At 39.5% G+C, this 19608-nt stretch overlaps 1 protein-coding gene across 1 annotated transcript in view; it reads left to right on the forward strand.

Moving 5' to 3' along the window:
• DIS3L2 (DIS3 like 3'-5' exoribonuclease 2) overlaps window positions 1-19608 on the forward strand; it is a 386635-nt gene that overhangs the window by 26902 nt on the left and 340125 nt on the right. The gene's annotated exons all lie outside the window — the stretch shown is intronic.

Here is a 19608-nt window from a genome sequence, read left to right on the forward strand (position 1 = left end):
TTGGCATCCTGAAGCCATCTTGAGCTGAGTATCAATGTAGAAAATACTTGGGAACTCTGATGGATTCCCCCTTCAGAAAGAGAGTCTGTGGGCAGAGATCAACTATGCTCATATTCTAGGTGGGTGGTACCTTCAGCTGCACAGGCCTTTTAATATCTTGTCCACGTGGAGAAAGGCTTTGGCTTTCAATTTGGCTTCCAGCCCTTTTGTTGCTGCTTGCATGGTGTGGAGGACACTCTGTAGTTTGTTGGTACATCTCTAGCAAGCCCAGCAGTCCAGTCTTCAAGGTCTCTATCTCACTGTTGTTGACCTTGGAGATTGTGGTTGACCGGCTACTGTCTGCACACATTACTATCCATTGCGAGACCTGATCAGTGATCCCAGACTACTAGAATTTCCTGCCCTCTCCTAGCTGGCCACATTCTTTGTTTTTGTTAAAAAAATTTTTTTTCTTGAGGTAAAATTCATGTAACATGGCATTCACCATTTTAGCCATTTAAAGTATACCATTCAGTGGTTTTTAGTATATTCACAATGTTGTATAGCCACCATTCCCAAACTATCTAACTTCCATCACTCTAACAAGAAACCCCATACCCAGTTTTCCCTGCCCTCCATCCCCTGGCAACTACTACTTTCTGTCTCTATGGATTTATCTTTTCTGGATATTTCATTTAAATGGAATCATATGTAACCTTTTGTGTCTGGCTTCTTTCACTTAGCATACTATTTTTAAGGCTCGTGCATGTTGTAGCATGTATCAGTAGTGCATTCCTTCTTACAGCTGAATAATATTCTATTGTATAGATATACCACATTTTTTCTTACTTTTTTTTTTATTGTGCATTAGGTGAAAGTTTACACAGCAAATTAGTTTTTCATTAAACAATTAACACACAAATTGTTTTGTAACATTGGTTGCCAACCCTGTGATATGTCAGCATTCTCTCTCCTTCACTCTGGGTTTCCTGTTTCCATTCATCTGGTTTTTCTGTCCATTCCTGCCTTCTTGTCTTTGTGTTTGCACTGGTGTGCCATTTAGTCTTGTATACATGATTGAACTACAAAGCACATTCCTCACGTGTGTTATTGTTTGTTTTATGGACCTGCTTAATCTTCAGGTGAGGGGTGAACTTTGGGAGTGACTTCAGTATTGAGTTAAAAGGGTGGCTGGGGGCCATACTCTCAGGATTTCTTCAGTCTCTGTCAGATAAGTAAGTCTGGTCTTGTTTTGTGAATTTGAATTTTGTTCTACATTTTTCTCCTGCTTTGTCTGGGACCCTCTATTGTGATCCCTGTCAGAACAGTCAGTGGTGGTAGCCAGGCACTGTCTAGTTGTTCTGGGTGCGGTCTAGTGGAGGCTGTGGTAGGTGTGGTCCATAAGTCCTTTGGACTAATTTTGTGTCTTTGGTTTTCTTCATTCTCCTTTGCTCAAGCCAGGATGGGACCAGTAGATGTATCTTAGATGGCTGCTCACAGGCTTTTAAGACCCCAGACGCTATTTACCACAGTTGGATGTAGAAAATTTTCTTTATAAACTATATTATGTCAGTACAGCTAGATGTTCCCCAAGACCATGGTCCCCAGCCCTCAGCCCAGTAACCTGGTCCTTCAGGGAGTTTGGATGTATCTGTGGAGCTTCCATGACATTGCCTTGGTCAAGTTATATTGACTTCCCCAGTATTGTGTACTGTCTTACCCTTCACCAGAGTTACCACTTATCTGCTATCTAATTAGCGTTTTCCCCTCCCCTCTCATACCCTCCCTCATAAACATCAAAGATTGTTTCTTTCTGTGTGTAAACCTTGTCATGAATTTTTGTAATCATGATCTCATACACTATTTGTTCTTTTGTGATTGACTTATTTCATTCAGCATAATGGCGTCCAGATTCATTCATGTTGTGAGATGTTCTTTATTGTTGTGTAGTATTCCATTGTGTGCATGTTCCATAGTTTGTTTATCCATTCACCTGTTGATGGGCCCTTAGGTTGTTTCCATCTTTTTGTGATTGTGAATAATGCTCCAATGAATACTGGTATATATATGTCTGTTTGTGTGATGGCTCTTTTTTCTCCAGGATATATTCCTAGTAGTGGGATTGCTGGACCGTATGATATTTCTATTTCTAGCTTTTTAAGGAAGTGTGCTGTATCGTTTTCCAGAGTGGTTGTACCATTTTACATTTCCACCAGCAGTGCATAAGAGTTTCAATCTCCCTGCAACCTAACATTTGTTATTTTCAGTTTTTTTGATTAGTGCCAGTAATGTCAGGTTGAGATGGTATCTCATTTTAGTTTTGATTTGTATTTCCCTATAGGGTCGCTATGAGTCAGAATCGACCTGATGGCAACGGGGTTTTTTTTTTTAATGGCTAGTGATCTCGAGCATTTCCTTATGTATCTGTTAGCCACCTGAATGTCTTCTTTGATAAAATGTCTGCTCATTTCCTTTGCTCATTTTTAATTTTAATTTATTTATTTTCTAAGTTTATTGTGCTATAAGTGAAAATTTACAAATCAAGTCAGTCTCTCATACAAGAAGTTATACACACCTTGCTATGTCCTCCTAGCTGTTCTCCCCCTAATGAGACAGCACGTTCCTCCTTTCCACCCTGTATTCCTGTGTCCATTCAACCAGCTCCAGTCCTCTTCCTTCTCATCTCACCTCCAGACAGGAGTTGCCCACAGTCTCATGTGTCTACTTGGTCAAGAAGCTCACTCCTCACCAGTATCATTATCTATCTTATAGTCCAGTCCAATCGCTGTCTGAAGAGTTGGCTTTGGGGATGGTTCCGATCTTGTGCTAACAAAGGATCTGGGACCGTGACCTACAGGGTCCCTATAGTCTCAGTGAGACCATTAAGCCTGGTCTTTTTATGAGAATTTGAGGTCTGCATCCCACTGTTCTCCTGCCCCATCAGGGATTCTCTGTTGTGTTCCCTGTCAGGGCAGTGATCGATGGTCCTTTGCTCATTTTTTAAAATGGATTGTCGTTTTGTTGTAGAGGTGTTGGATTTTCTTACATATTTTAGAGATTAGACCTTTGTTGAATGTGTCATAGCCAAAATTTTTTTCCCAGTCTGTAGGTTGTCTTTTTACTCTTTTGGTGAAGTCTTTTGATGAGCATAAGTGCTTAATTTTTAGAAGATCCCAGTTATCAAGTTTATCTTTGGATATACCACTTTTTGTTTATCCATTTATCATTTGGTGGACATTTGGATTGTTTCCACTTTTTGGCTGTTGTGAACCATGCTGTGGACATTCATGTACAGGGTTTCAACTCTCTTGCGTATACCTAGGAGTAAGATTGCTGGGTCATATGGCAACTCTATGTTTAGCTTTTTGAGGAAGTGCCAAACAACTTTCCATAGAGGCTGCACCATTTTACATTTCTACCAGCAATGTATGAGTGCTCTGAGAAATTTATTTTTAACATTACTTATTTTTTCTTCTAAAAGTTTAATTCTTTTAAAATTTACCTTTTTAAGATTCTTTGACTTATCTTTATTTTTTCTTTTATTTCTTCATAAACATTAAATATAAATTTAAAATATTTTGTATTTGTCATTTTTTAAATAATTTTTATTGTGGTTTAAGTGAAAGTTTACAAATCAAGTCAGTCTCTCACACAAAAACTTATAAACACCTTGCTACACACTCCCAATTACACTACCCCTAATGAGACAGCCTGCTCTCTCCCTCCACTCTCTTTTCGTGTCCATTTCGCCAGCTTCTAACCTCCTCATCTCCCCTCCAGGCAGGAGATGCCAACATAGTCTCAAGTGTCCACCTGATCCAAGAAGCTCACTCCTCACCGGCATCCCTCTCCAACCCATTGTCCAGTCCAATCCATGTTTGAAGAGTTGGCTTTGGGAATGGTTCCTGTCCTGCACCAACAGATGGTCTGGGAGCCATGACCACTGGGGTCCTTCTAGTCTCAGTCAGACCATTAAGTCTGGTCTTATGAGAATTTGGGGTCTGCATCCCTGCTCTCCTGCTCCCTCAGGGGTTCTCTGTTTTGTTCCCTGTCAGGGCAGTCATCGGTTGTAGCTGGGCACCATCTAGTTCTTCTGGTATCAGGATGATATAGTCTCTGGTTCATGTTGCCCTTTCTGTCCCTTGGGCTCATAATCGCCTTGTGTCCTTGGTGTTCTTCATTCTCCTTTGATCCAGGTGGGTTGAGACCAATTGATGAATCTTAGATGGGTGCTTGCTAGTGTTTAAGACCCCAGACGCCACTCTTCAAAGTGGGATGCAGAACGTTTTCTTAATAGATTTTATTATGCCAATTGACTTAGATGTCCCCTGAAACCATGGTCCCCAGACCCCCACCCCTGCTACACTGGCCTTCGAAGTATTCAGTTTATTCAGGAAACCTCCCTGCTCCTGGTTCAGTCCAATTGTGCTGACCTCCCCTGCATCATGTGCTATCCTTCCCTTCACCTAAAGTAGTTCTTATCTACTATCTAATTAGCGAATGCCCCTCTCTCACCCTTCCTCCCCGCCCCAGCAACCACAAAAGAATGTCCTCTTCTCAGTTTAAACCATTTCTCAAGTTCTTATAATAGTGGTCTTATACAATATTTGTCCTTTTGCAACTAATTTCACTCAGCATAATGCCTTCCAGGTTCCTCCATGTCATGAAATGTTTCACAGATTCCTCACTGTTCTTTATCGATGCGTAGTATTCCATTGTGAGAATATACCATAATTTATTTATCCATTCGTCCGTTGATGGGCACCTTGGTTGCTTCCATCTTTTTGCTATTGTAAACAGTGCCGCAATAAACATGGGTGCGCATATATCTGTTGGTGTAAAGGCTCTTATTTCTCTAGGATATATTCAAGGAGTGGGATTGCTGGATCGTATGGTAGTTCTATTTCTAGCTTTTTAAGAAAGCGCCAAATGGATTTGCAAAGTGGTTGTACCATTTGACATTCCCACCTGCAGTGTATAAGTGTTCCAATCTCTCCACAGCCTCTCCAACATTTATTATTTTGTGTGTTTTGGATTAATGCCAGCCTTGTTGGAATGAGATGAAATCTCATTGTAGTTTTGATTTGCTTTTCTGTAATGGCTGGTGGTCAATGGCTAATGGCTAATGATCGTGAACATTTCCCGATATATCTGTTAGCTACCTGAATGTCTTCTTTTGTGAAGTGTCTACTCCTATCTTTTGCCCATTTTTTAATTGGGTTATTTGTCTTTTTGCAGTTGAGTTTTTGCACTATCATGTAGATTTTAGAGATCAGGTGCTGATCAGAAATGTCATAGCTAAAAGCTTTTTCCCAGCCTGTAGGTAGTCTTTTTATTCTTTTGGTGAAGTCTTTGGATAAGCATAGGTGTTTGATTTTTAGGCGCTCTCAGTTATCTAGTTTTTCTTGTACATTCTTTATAATGTTTTGTATACTGTTTATGCCATGTATTAGAGCTGCTAACGTCCCTATTTTTTCTTCCATGATCTTTATTGTTTTAGATTTTATATTTAGGTCTTTGATCCATTTTGAGTTAGTTTTTGTGCATGGAGTGAGGTATGGGTCTTGTTTCATTTTTTTGCAGGTGCATATCCAGTTATGCCAGCACAGTGTGTTAAAAAGATTGTCTTTTCCCCATTGACCTGTTTTGGGGCCTTTGTCAAATATCAGCTGCTCATATGTAGATGGATTTATGTCTGGATTCTCAATTCTGTTCCATTGGTCCAAGTATCTGTTGTTGTACCAGTACCAGGTTGTTTTGACTACTGTGGTTGTATAATAGGTTCTAAAATCAGGTAAAGTAAGGCCTCCCACTTTGTTCTTCTTTTTCAGTAATGTCTTATTTATCCGGGGCCTCTTTCCCTTCCACATGAAGTTGGTGATTTGTTTCTCCATCTCATTAAAGAATGTTGTTGGGATTTGGATCGGAATTGCATTAAAAGTGTAGATCGCTTTTGGTAGAATAGACATTTTTATGATGTTAAGTCTTCCTATCTATGAGCAAGGTATGTTTTTCCACTTATGTAAGTCTCTTTTGGTTTCTTGCAGAAGTGTACTGTAGTTTTCATTGTATAAGCCTTTTACATCTCTGGTAAGATTTATTCCTAAGTTTTTTATCTTATGGCATTGATTTGGTGATTTCCTCTTCGATGTTCTTTTTGTTGGTGTAGAGGAATCCAACCGATTTTTGTATGTTTATCTTGTATCCCGATACTCTGCTGAACTCTTCTATTAGTTTCAGTAGTTTTCTGGAGGATTCCTTAGGGTTTTCTGTGTATAAGATCATGTCATCTGCAAATAGAGATACTTTTACTTTTTCCTTGCCAGCCTGCATGCCTTTTATTTCTTTATCTAGCCTAATTGCTCTGGCTAGGAATTCCAGCACAATATTGAATAAGAGTGGTGATAAAGGGCATCCTTGTCTGGTTCCCGATCTGAATGGAAATGTTTTCAGCCTCTCTCCATTTAGGGTGATGTTGGCTGTTGGCTTTGAATAGAGGCCCTTTATTATGTTGAGGAATTTTCCTTTATTCCTATTTTGCTGAGAGTTTTTATCATGAATGAGTGGAACTTTGTCAAATGCCTTTTCTGCATCAATTGATAAAATCATGTGATTCTTGTCTTTTGTTTTATTTATGTGGTGGATTACATTAATTGTCTTTCTAATGTTGAACCATCCCTGCATACCTGGTATGAATCCCACTTGGTCATGGTGAATTATTTTTTTGATATGTTGTTGAATTCTTCTGGCTAGAATTTTGTTGAGGATTTTTGCATCTATGTTCATGAGGGCTATAGGTCTATAATTTTCTTGTGGTGTCTTTACCTGGTTTTGGTATCAGGGATATGGTGGCTTCATAGAATGAGTTTGGTAGTATTCTGTCCTTTTCTATGCTCTGAAATACCTTTAGTAGTAGTGGTGTTAACTCTTGTGTGAATGTTTGGTAGAACTCTGCAGTGAAGCCGTCCGGACCAGGGATTTTTTTTGTTGGGAGTTTTTCGATTACCTTTTCAATCTTTTCTTTTGTTATGGGTCTGTTTAGTTGTTCTACCTCTGTGTTAGTTTAGTTAGGTAGTGTGTTTCTAGGAATTCATCCATTTCTCCTAGGTTTTCAAATTTGTTTGAGTATAGTTTTTCATAGTAATCAGATATGATTCTTTTAATTTCAGTTGGTTCTGGTGTAATATTGCCCATCTCATTTCTTATTTGGGTTATTTGCTCCCTCTCCTGTTTTTCTTTTGTCAGTTTGGCCAGTGGTTTATCAATTTTCTTGATTTTTTTCAAAAAACCAGCTTTTGGGCTTGTTAATTCTTTCAATTGTTTTTCTGTTTTCTGTTTCATTTATTTCAGTCTAATTTTTATTATTTTCTTCTGGTGCCTGTGGGTTTCTTTTGTTGCTCTCTTTCTATTTGTTCAAGTTGTAGGGATAATTCTTTGATTTTGGCCCTTTCTTCTTTTTTGGATGTGTGCATTTAGTGATATAAATTGGCCTCTGAGTACCACTTTTGCTGTGTCCCCAAGGTTCTGATAGGAAGTGTTTTCATTCTCATTGGATTCTCTGAATTTCTTCATTCCATCCTTAATGTCATCTATAATCCAGTCTTTTTTGAGCAGGGTATTGTTCAGTTTCCAAGTGTTTGATTTCTTTTCCTGCTATTGATTTCCACTTTTGTGGCCTTATGGTCAGAGAAGATGCTTTGTAATATTTCCTTATTTTGGATTCTGCTAAGACTTGCTTTATGACCTAATATGTGGTCTATTCTGGAGAATGTTCCATGTGCACTAGAGAAGAAAGTATACTTTTTTGCTGTTGGGCAGAGTGTTCTGTATATGTCTGTGAGGTCAAGTTGGTTGATTGTGGCATTTAGATCTTCCGTGTCTTTATTGAGCTTCTTTCTGGATGTCCTGTCCTTCACCGAAAGTGGTGTGTTAAAGTCTCCTACTATCATTGTGGAGCTGTCTATCTCACTTTTCAATGCTGATAGAGTTTGTCTTATGTATCTTGCAGCCCTGTCATTGGGTGCATAAATATTTAATATGGTTATATCTTTTGGTGTATTGTCCCTTTAATCATTCTATAGTGTCCTTCCTTATCCTTTTTGATGGATTTAACTTTAAAGTCTATTTTGTCAGAAATTAATATTGCCACTCCTGCTCTTTTTGATTGTTGTTTGCTTGATACGTTTTTTTCCATCCTTTGAGTTTTAGTTTGTTTGTGTCTCTAAGGTGTGTTTCTTGTAGGCAGCATATAGACGGATCTTGTTTTTTAATCCACTCTGCCACTCTCTGTCTCTTTATTGGTGCATTTAGTCCATTTACATTTAGGGTAATTATGGATAGACATGAATTTAGTGCCCTCATTTTGATGTCTTTTTTCGTGTGTTGACAGTTTCTTTTTCCCACTTTATTTTATGTGCTGAGTAGATTTTCTTTATATATTGTCCTTTCCTCATACTTGTTGTTGTTGATTTTGTTTCTGCTGAGTCTGTATTTTTCCCTTGTATTTTATTTTGATGAGTAGGATAGTTTGTGTCCTTTGTGGTTACCTTATTATTTACCCCTATTTTTCTAAATTTAAACCTAAATTTTATTTCTTTGTTATCACCGTATCTTCCTCTCCGTATGGAAGGTGCATGATTACATTTCTTAGCCCCTCTTTATTATTTTAATGTTGTCTTCTTTTATATAATAACATTGCTGTTACCTTGTTTGGGGCTTTTTTTTTTGTTTGTTTTTAATAATCTTGGTTTGGTTTTTTGGATTTCCCTGTCTGTGTTGACTTCTGGTTGCTCGGCCCAGTGTTCTAGTCTTGGGTTGATACCTGATATTATTGATTTTCAAACCAAAGAACTGCCTTTAGTATTTCTTGTAGTTTTGGTTTGGTTTTTACAAATTCCCTAAACTTGTGTTTATCTGGAGATGTCTTAATTTCACCTTCATATTTAAGAGACAGTTTTGTTGGATATATGATTCTTGGCAGGCAATTTTTTTCCTTCAATTTTTTAAATATGTCATCCCATTGCCTTCTTGCCTGCATGGTTTCTGCTGAGTAGTCTGAGCTTATTCTTATTGGCTTTCCTTTGTAGGTGACTTTTCTTTTATCCCTTGCTGCTCTTATAATTGTCTGTTTATCTTTGGTTTTGGCAAGCTTGATTATAATATGTCTTGGTGACTTTCTTTTAAGATGTACCTTATATGGAGTTCGATGAGCATCTTGGATAGGTATCTTCTCATCTTTCACAATATCAGGGAAGTTTTCTGCCAACAAATCTTTGATAATTCTCTCTATTTTCTGTTATCCCTCCCTGTTCTGGTATTCCAGTAACTCGTAGGTTATTTCTCTTGATAGAGTCCCACATGATCCTTAAGGTTTCTTCATTTTTTAAAATTGTTTTATCTGATTTTTCTTCAAATATATTAGTTCCAAGTGATTTATCTTTGAGTTCAGAAATTCTAGCTTCTACTTGCTCAATTCTGCTCCTCTGACTTTCTATTGAGTTATCTACTTCTGTAATTTTATTGTTAATCTTCTGAATTTCTGATTGCTGTCTATCTATGGATTTTTCAAGCTTATTAAACTTTCCATTATGTTCCCGAATAATCTTTATGATTTCTTCAGTTGCTTTATCTGTGTGTTCCTTGGCTTGTTCTGCATATTGCCTCATTTCCTTCCCGATGTCTTGAAGGGTTCTGTACATTAAAGTTTTGTGTTCTGCATCAGGTAATTCCAGGAATGCACTTTCATCTAGAAGATCCCTGGATTCTTTTTTCTGAGAGCCTGTTGAGGTGGTCATGTTCTTTTTCTTTATGTGACTTGATAGTGACTGTTGTCTCCGAGTCATCTATAAGTTATTGTATTAGTTTATGCTTGCTTACTGTGTTGTAGCTGCTTGCTTTGTTTTGCTTTGGTATACCCTGATGGGTTGTTTGAGTGAGCTAGCTTGATTATTTTTGCCTTTGGAGGTCTGGTGTCCTGTCCCCAGCTGGCTAGAGCTGTTATCAGGTGTATCAGTCTAGGAGTCCATTCAGTTTTCTTGTATGAATTCAGCTCAGGTTTCCAGGTAGGTGATCATGAAGTGTGTGGTACAGGCTCTGTCCTACAGTCTTAGAGGGGCAGGGGTGATTGGTGTATATACCAGTATCTGATTGCAGCAGGGGGTCATGCTCTGAACAAGGCAGGGGGCTGAGAACTGACCCCCAAGTGTCTCTGAGGAAAACGCATCTCTCTTCCCTAGAGCGTGCTGGTGGGTGGGTTCTGCAGAGGGACCATGGGCACCCAATGTTTTTGGTTGTAAGGACTAGAAGGTACCAGTTATCTTTGGACCCCTTTCGCGGGTGGCTGGGTGACGTGAGTGGGGCTACCAGTCCTTAGGTCCCTGATGTCGGTAGGTGAGGACCTTGTTTAATAGGGAAAGTAATGTCAGAGGTCAAACACCCACCTCTCCACTGCACAGCTGAAATGGCTGCAGTTTGCCAACAAGGGCCTAGCCTCCCAAAACAGGCCCACACAGGTCTGTGCAGAAGGGAAAGGTGCTCAAGGTTCACCGACGGTTTATGCCTGGACAGGAGCTGCTTCTGTCCTGAGCTCCCCCGGTTAATGGAGCTAGCAAATTATCTTTTTTCCCCAATTGCAAATTTTTTCCTTCCTCAAGGCCAGTAGGGTGGCCCTAGGTGCTCCCCAGGGTCTATCTCAGGCCCAGGGATTCAGCTGTTGAGGCCGGCTTGGGGGCGGGGGGGGGTGGGGTGCAGTAAAATATACGCAAGTATTTAGCTTTTGGTGAGAGTGCCCTTCTCCTCAGGTTCCTGAGGTGTGAGTGGGCTGTGCGGGCTGGCTGCTTCTCCCTGAGGAAACTGTGGCTGAACGCTAGGACCAGCCCACCGCCACCGTAGCTCCGGGAATGGTGCCTGAGGGCTCCCTGTGACTGAGGTCCGGTAACTCCTCTCCACTTCTGAAAAGGCCTCTTCCTCCCCCTGCCCCTCAGTTTGTTGTCTAAGCTTGCCTTTGATGCTCAGGGCTCCCAGCTTGTCACAGATATGCTAGTTTCACTTGTTTTTTTGGGTCTTTGTTATAAAGAGGGCTCGATGGAAGCATCTGTCTATTCCACCATCTTGGCTCCGACCTGTATTTGTCATCTTTAAGGCCCGAAATTTTTATGCCACACATTTTGCTGTTTTTGCTGACTCCCAGTTACGCTGGCTTTCCTCCTGATGTGTTTTGTGAACACTTAGCAGGCCTTTGACTAGGAGAATATTTGAAGCATAGTTGGAGAGGATTTTTTGGGTTCTGCAAGCACTTAATTTCTACTTGAGTGCAAGCCTGTGTTTATGAATTTTCGGAGAAATTTCTCCTGTGTCCCCTACTGAAAAAAAAAAGCATAGGTCAAAAAAGACATATTTCTTGATTGTTTTTATTTCTTTGAGTTGTATTTCTTTTAGCCTACCTTTTCAGTGAGTTTGTTGCTCTTCAGGGGTCCTCATTTCGTTCAGGGAGACTCACTTCCACATCTCTATACTTCATGTGGTCAAGGTCTAATCTCCTGTCCCCCCTGCAGCATTAAACCACAGCCTCTTTATGGTGACATCAGGAAATGCTCCCAGGGTCTCTGTAACCTCAGCCTCTACTTATTATTCTGGATTATAGCTCCCACTGGATTTTTAGCTCCTAGGAATTAGCCTTTCTTTCTTGAGAACTCACCTGTACATTTTAAGAGAAGTTGGTAATATTTTAGGAGCCCTGGAGCCCTGATGGCACAGTGGTTAAGTGTTCAGCTGCTAACCAAAAAGTCATCAATTCAAATCCACCTGCTGGTCCTTGGAAGTCCTATGGGGCAGTTCTACTCTGTCCTGTAGGGTCGAAATGAGTCAGAATTGACTTGATAGCAACAGGTTTTGGTTTTTTGCTTGGTAATATTTTATTTAGCTGTCGTAGTGATTCAGTATCAGAAGGATTTTCAAAATGTTGACTCTTGTGAGCAGAATCAGAAGCTTCTGACCCATCTTTTTATGCCTTTCTCTAGATCATAGATTGCTGGACTAGGAGCCTAGTCTTGGTTCCTTCAGAATTGGTCACCTGGGACAAAAACTGCCTACTGTCCCTCAGGGAGAACTGTGGATGTGGCACTTGACATTAAAAGGAAGGAGTGGGTATAGGCATCTTTAGTATTAGTGTCACATGTGCCAAGGAAGCAGAGAGGTTCAAGAAGGGAGGGAGTGTTCAGCTGTGTCAAGTGCTACACAAGGTCAAATAAGGTCAAGACTGAGAATTGACAGTGGGATTTCACAATTAGGATATCTCTGCCAGAGCAGTCTCCATGGAATAGAGGGGGAAGAAGCCTTATTATGCATTTTTAATCGCTGTGAGGATGATTTTTTTTTGTCCAGGCAATTTCTTTATTTTTCAGGAAGAGTGATTGGCTGACTGTCAGCATGCAGCTGTTTATTTACTCTGCCTTGGATAGATTAGGTTTTAAGATATTATTCGCTGTCATAGAAAGTGAATTCAGCCACAGGGTTTACGCCCTATCTGGTGTTTACCTGTCTTTAACACGTTAATTTATATCTCTTCAAATGAAGTAATCAGAAGATAAAACTGAAGAGTTAAGGGCTGAGCTTAGGTATTGGAGTAAGGGAAAGAAGATATGAGGTAGTTCCAATTTTAACATAAAGTTCTGTTATGTACAGTTTCAAAAATGGATTATGAAAAATTTAGACATACTAAAAAGTAGAGAGAATAGTGTATTTTCCCATCACTCAAATTCAGTTTTTGTGTACTTGCTTCATCCATTCCTTTGCTGAAATATTTTTAAGATGTCCCTGACATTTATGTCTATATATCTCACTATATAATATAGAAATGTTTATACATAGCTACAATCACATCTTATAACAAAATCGACAGTTCTTTGGTATCATCTACTATTGTTAGGTGCTGTCAAGTCAGTTCCAACTCATATTGACCCTGTGTACTGTAGAACGAAACATTGACAGGTCCTGCGCCATCCTCACAATTGTTGCTATGTTTGAACCCATTATTACAGTCACTGTGTCATTCCATCTTGTCAAGGGTCTTCCTTTTTTTTACTGACCCTTTACCTTACCAAACATGATGTCCTTCCTCAGGGACTGGTCCCTCCGATAACATGTCCAAAGTGTGTGAGACAAAGTCTCACCATGCTGGCTTCCAAGGAGCACTCTGGCCGTACATCTTCCAAGACAGATTTGTTCCTTCTTCTGGCAGTGCATGATGTAGTCACTATTTTTCGCCAGCACTATAATTCAAAGGCATCAGTTCTTCTTAGGTCTTCCTTATTCTTTGTCTAGCTTTCACATACATAGGAGGCAGTTGAGAATATCATGGCTTGGGTCAGGCACACCTTAGTCCTCAAAGTGGTATCTTTCCTTTTTTTTTGTTGTTAGGTGCTGTCAAGTCAGTTCCGACTCTTAGTGGCCCTATGTACAAGAGAATGAAACACAGCCGGGTCCTGTGCCATCCTCACAATTGTTGCTATGTTTGAGCCCATTGTTGCAGCCACTGTGTCAGTCCGTGTCAGTGAGGGTCTTCCTCTTTTTCGCTGGCCCTCTACCTTACCAAGCATGATGTCCTTCTCCAGGGCTTGGTCCCTCCTGATAATATGTCCAAAGTATATGAGACAAAAAGTATTTCCATCCTCACTTCTAAGGAGCATTCTGACTGTGCTTCTTCCAAGACAGATTTGTTCATTTGTCTGGCAGTCCATGGTATATTCAGTATTCTTCGCCAACACCATAAATCAAAGGCATCAACTCTTCTTTGATCTTCCTTTTTCATTGTCTAGCTTTTGCATGCATAGGAAGTGATTGAACATACCTTGGCTTGGGTCAGGCATATCTTAGTCTTCAAAGTGACATCTTTGCCATTTAACACTTTAAAGAGGTCTTTTGCAGCAGATACGCCCAATGCAATATGTCATTTGATTTCTTGACTAGTGCCTCCATGGTTGCTGACCGTGAATCCAAGTAAAATGAAATCATTGACAACTTAGGTATTTTCTCCATTTATTGTGATATTGCTTATTGGTCCAGTTGTGAGAATTTTTGTTTTCTTTATGTTGAGGTGTAATCCATATTGAAGGCTGTAGTCTTTGATCTTCATCAGTAAGTGGTTCAAGTCCTCTTCACTCTGAGCAAGCAAGGTTGTTATCTAAGTATCTCAGGCTGCTAATGAGTCTTCTTCCAATCCTGACGCATTGTTCTTCTTCATATAGTCTGTTTTCTCGGATTATTTCCTTAGCATACAGATTGAATAAGTATGGTGTAAGGGTACAACCCTGATGCATACTTTTCCTGATTTTAAACCAGGTGGTATCCCCTTGTTCTGTTCGAATGACTGCCCCTTAGCCTGTGTACAGGTTCCACGTGAGCACAATTAAGTGTTCTGGAATTCCCGTTCTTCACAGTGGTGTCCATAATTTGTTATGATACATATAGTCATGAAAATGACTAGCAGTGGAATGTTGTCTGATAGAGTGCCGGAAGATGAGCCCCTCAGGGTGGAAGGCACTCAAAATATAACAGGGAAAGAGCTGCCTCTCAAAGTAGAACGAACCTTAATGACGTGGATGGAGTCAAGCTTTCAGGACCTTCCTTTGCTGATGTGGCATGACTGAAAATGAGAAGAAACAGCTGCAGACATCCATTAGGAACGTGGAATGTGTGAAATATTAATCAAGGAAAATTGGAAGTTATGAAAAATGAAATGGAACACTTGAAATTCAAAATCCTAGGTATTGGTGATGCCTAGGACTGGTGTTGGCCATTTTGGATCAATCATATGGTCTGCTACACTGGGGATGACAAACTGAAGAGGAACAGCTTCACACTCATTGTCAATAAGAACATTCCAGGATCTATCCTGAAGTACAGCGCTGCCAGTGACAGGATAATAGCCATATGCCTACAAGGGAGACCAGTTAATACGGCTATTGTTCAGATTTACACACCAACTACTAAGGCCAAAGGTGAAGAAATTCAAGATTTTTACCAACTTTTGCAGTCTGAAATTGATCATACATGCAGTCAAGATGCATTGATAATTACTGGTGATTGAAATGCAAAAGGGAGCCCTGGTGGCTCAGTGGTGAATCACTCAGCTACTAATGAAGGGTCAGCAGTTCAACCCCCTTAGCCTGTCCATGGAAGAAAGATGTGACAGTCTGCTTCCGTAAAGATTACAGCCTTGGAAACCTTATGGGGCAGTTCTACTCTGCCCTATAGGGTTGCTATGAGTTGGGTTTCATGGTTTTGGTGGAATACAAAAGACACAAAGAAGGATCGGTAGTTGGAAAATATGGCCTTGGTGATAGAAACGATGGATATAGCATGATAGAACTTTGCGAGACCAGTGACTTATTCATTAAAAATATCTTTTTTCAACAACGTAAATGGTGACTATACATGTGGACCTCACCTGATGGAGCACACAGAAATCAAATTGACTGCATCTGTGGAAAGAGACTGTGGAGAAGCTCAGTATCATCATCTTCTACACCAAAAAAAAAACAAAAAACCCAGTGCCGTTGAGTTGATTCCAACTCATAGCGATCTACACATAGAGCATTAATTAGTATACTTTTTTTTTGTGTTTTTTTTTAAACATGCTAAGACTGCTTTTACTTGATTGTAGGAGCAGAGAGGCTCAAGAAGGAAGGGAATGTTCAACTGTGTGAAGACTTTGCAGTTGTTATGCAATAAAGCCTTTGTATTTGTTATACTTTCTGCCAGGAAGGCTCCACTCCCACACTTTCACATGGTGGACTTTTAGGTGTTGGCTCCAGCTTTATCTCCTCAATAGATACTTTTTCTTATCACCAAAGCTAAAGTAGTGTCTCCTTCCTCTATCCCTATCTCACTGGTCTTTGTCCCTATCTCACTGGTCTGTTTCATTGCTTTGTTATCTTTTTACTTACTGTTTTCTCCCCTTAGATTGTAAGTACCCTGAGGGTAGGGACTCTGCTGGTCTTGGCTTAGTGCTCTACATTCAGGTTCTGAAGCGGGCCTAGCATGTACTACATGAGTGCTAATAATGAAGCAGACGCTTAGAAACAAGTCAGTTATTGGAGTGATTAATAATGATTCCAAAATTTTCTTACTCTTTTATAACCATTATCTGTTAATTTCCATTCCAGAGCTTTTCTTTTCTCAAGAGCTTTAACCAGCAGCTGTGTTTGTAAAAAACGCTGGGCTGTTGTCCCTTTCAGGACATTTAATCCTTTAAATCTTCAAAATATTTCGTAAAATATAAGTGAGTAAAGTCACTTCTGACCTGTGGAGAGGCAGTGTTTTTACTGACATAATTCTCATTTGAGATCACTTTATTTGAGTTTGCAGCTAATAAATCTGTTCTGGCCCATATGAAAACAGGGTGGAATGATCTTGTAGCCCACATATCCTTTAAATGATTATTTGAACTTCTTTTTTTTAGTGCGTCATTTGTATTCCATGTTACGGGGTGTTTTTTAATTGTTATATTATCAGTTGTTGGGAATATTTATTCAGTGCAATTCAATAAAACAGATATGATTCTCTAATTAAAGACTTATATATTCTTTTTAAAAGCGTGTAATTTCAGACCTACAAAAAAAGACGCAAGAATGTTCAAAGAATTACCCTATACTCTTTACCAGAACCCCCATCGTTAATGTTTTACTGCATTTGCTTGAACATCCCTTCTGTGTTTCCCTCTTTTTTCCCAAACTTTTTCGGAGTAAGTTCCAGGCATTTAAAACAAAGCCGTTTTCTTTTATAAGCATTGCGCAGTTATCCAAATCAAGAAATTAATTGATACAATACCATTTGGTAATTTATAGAGTTCACTCAAATGTCAAGTTTCCCGTTCATATCCATCATAGGAAAAGATAACTCTGAATCACAGGTTGCATACAGTTGTCATATATCTTTTGTTGTTGTTGCTAGGTACCGTTGAGGCAGTTCTGACTCATACCAACCGTATGTACAACAGAACAAAACACTGCCTGGTCCTGCGCCATCCTCACAATCGTTGTTTGAGCCCATCGTTGCAGCCACTGTGTCAGTACATTTGGTCAAGGGTCTTCCTCTTTTTCGCTGACTGTCAGCTTTGCCAAGCATGATATCCTTCTCCAGGGACTGGTCCCCCCGATGTCTCTTTAGTCTCCTATAATCTGAAACAGTTTTTCAGTTTTTTTCCCCAGGACTGTAACGTTTTTGCAGATTACATACCAGTTATTTTTTAATAAGCCCCTTAGTTTGAGGATTATCTGGTGTTCCACAAGTGGCACGTCCTTCTTGTTGTGACCTGTCAGGCTGATAATGATACTGATTTGTCCCAAGGAGTTTACTTTGATCCCTTGGTTAAGGCAATACCTGCTAGATTGCTCCGTTGTCAAGTCATAATTTTCTTCTTTATATTTAGTGAGTATCTTTGGGGATACTTTGAGGCAGTTTTATACTCTGTTACTCTTCAAGCTTTTACCCACTAATTTTGACATCCATTGATAAATCTGAATTAGTTTTTATTATCATGGTTGTCAATGGTAATTTCCCAATGCTATCATTCTCTCTACATTTTTTCTAAGTTGGGATTCTGATTTAAGGAAGAGCTTCTTCTTTGATTTATTTGTTTATTATCAGTATGAACTCATTGATTCTTTATGTAACAGATTCGTTATTTTAAAAATTTTGATGCTTATATTTCCCTATATTTGGCTAGTAGGAGCCTTTTCAACTGGCTTCTCTGAACTTTTGATATGTCCCCATCATTCTTTTAGTTATTTCGTTACTTTCTGAACCAAAAAGATATTCTAGGCCAGGGCTTGGCAAACTTTTTCTGCAAATGGCCAGATAATAAATATTTTCGGCTTTGTGGGCCGTATGGTTTCTGTTGCAACTATTTCGTTCTGCCCTTGCAGCACGAAAGCACCCACTGACAGTTTGTAAACAAATGGGCATGAATGTATCCCAGTTAGACTTCATTTACCAAAACTGGATTTGGCCTGTGGACCATTGCTGGCCAACCCTTTTTCTATGTTCATGTTATACTTTCCTTCTCCTAATGTCAGAATCAGCCATTTTTCCAAGAAACCCAGGTTCTTTTAGTGGTGAACGGTAGCTAGAAACCGAGATCTGGGCACTAGATGTCCTGCTCCTAGCTAGTGGGGTACCATTGATTCTAGGTCCACCTCGCAAACAGAGCTAGGCAATGTAAGGATATGTACATAAATACTTGTGTATGTGTGTGTGTATACAGGCTCATCTATATTTTTATATCTATCTCTAGACATCGTAAACCTCTTGAGTTCATACTGATATTTCCAGGTTTTATTTCAGCCTTCCTTCCCACTTTCTGAATTTGTAATCTTCTTTTATCCAACACCGACAAACCTGATTCCCATTATCTACAATGTGTTTACTTACTTTTTCAGTCTATAATATACAGAGATTAGTTTTCGAATCCGTAACTATGAAGAACAAACCTGCTCACAAGAGTTTTATCTTTTGTTTACACTTCCATTTTGTCTTCAGCCTTAGGGTTTGGTTAAACACTAGGTTTAAAAGTTGCTTGGGTTAGTTCTCCTCCCACCCCTTTAGTATGTTGCGTTTTTCATTTTAAATGTAGCTAAGATCATTTGCTTCTATTTGCATTGCATTTTAGGCTATTTTCCCATTATTGTTTGTTTTATTTTATATTGACTATTTACTTATTTATTTGAGTATGTGAAACATATACATGGTTCTGAAAGTCAGAACATATAAAACGGCATATGCAGTGGAGTGGTGCTCCATATCCACTTATTGTACCCAGTTTTCACCTGCTTCCTTTTCATCCTATTCCCACCCACCCTTTGATTAGTTTCTAATGTGCTGTTTCTTTCTTTCTGCACAAATGAGTGTGTGTGCACACGCTTATGTAATTTTTATGTTTTCTTCTATGTTACATAAGAGATACCAAAAAAAACCCAAACCCACTGCCATCAAGTCAATTTCGACTCATAGCGACCCTATAGGACAGAGTAGAACCCCAAGGAGTTTCCAAGGAGCGCCTGGCAGATTTGAACTGCTGACTTCTTGATTGGCAGCCATAGCACTTAACCAGTACACCACCAGGGTTTCCACATAAGAGATAGCATACTGTAAATACTCTATCCTGTAATTAACTCATGTACTCAAGATTTGATCAAAGCGCAACACTTCAGTGTGGGGAAATGTGTAGCTTCAGCTGAATCAGTTACAATTCGAGGGGAGGACAGCAACTTCATCAGTTTATGGGCAAGATTAACAAAGAACGAGTAGGCCAGGCTTACCCATGCATTCTGCCTGGGGCTATAAAGACAGTTAACTATTTGGGAAGTGGGGATCTTGGTGGCAACAGTTTGTCTCTGGACACACAGTTCTAATATAGACTGGGGGCCCTCTATGCCAGATGCAGAATTGCCATCCTGGGGTTTTCTTTGTCTGTTCTCTTGGAAATTACTTTGCATTTCTTTTGTACTGGGTTTCCTCCTTATTGTATCCCATGTCATGGTCTTTCTTAGGTTACTTTATTATTCTGGTGGAGCACATTCTTTAGTAGCTTTTAAAGAAAGAATATATGAAATTTTTAAAGCCCGACTCCAC

This window comes from Elephas maximus, chromosome 6 (assembly GCF_024166365.1).
Source record: "Elephas maximus indicus isolate mEleMax1 chromosome 6, mEleMax1 primary haplotype, whole genome shotgun sequence".
NCBI lineage: Eukaryota > Metazoa > Chordata > Mammalia > Proboscidea > Elephantidae > Elephas > Elephas maximus.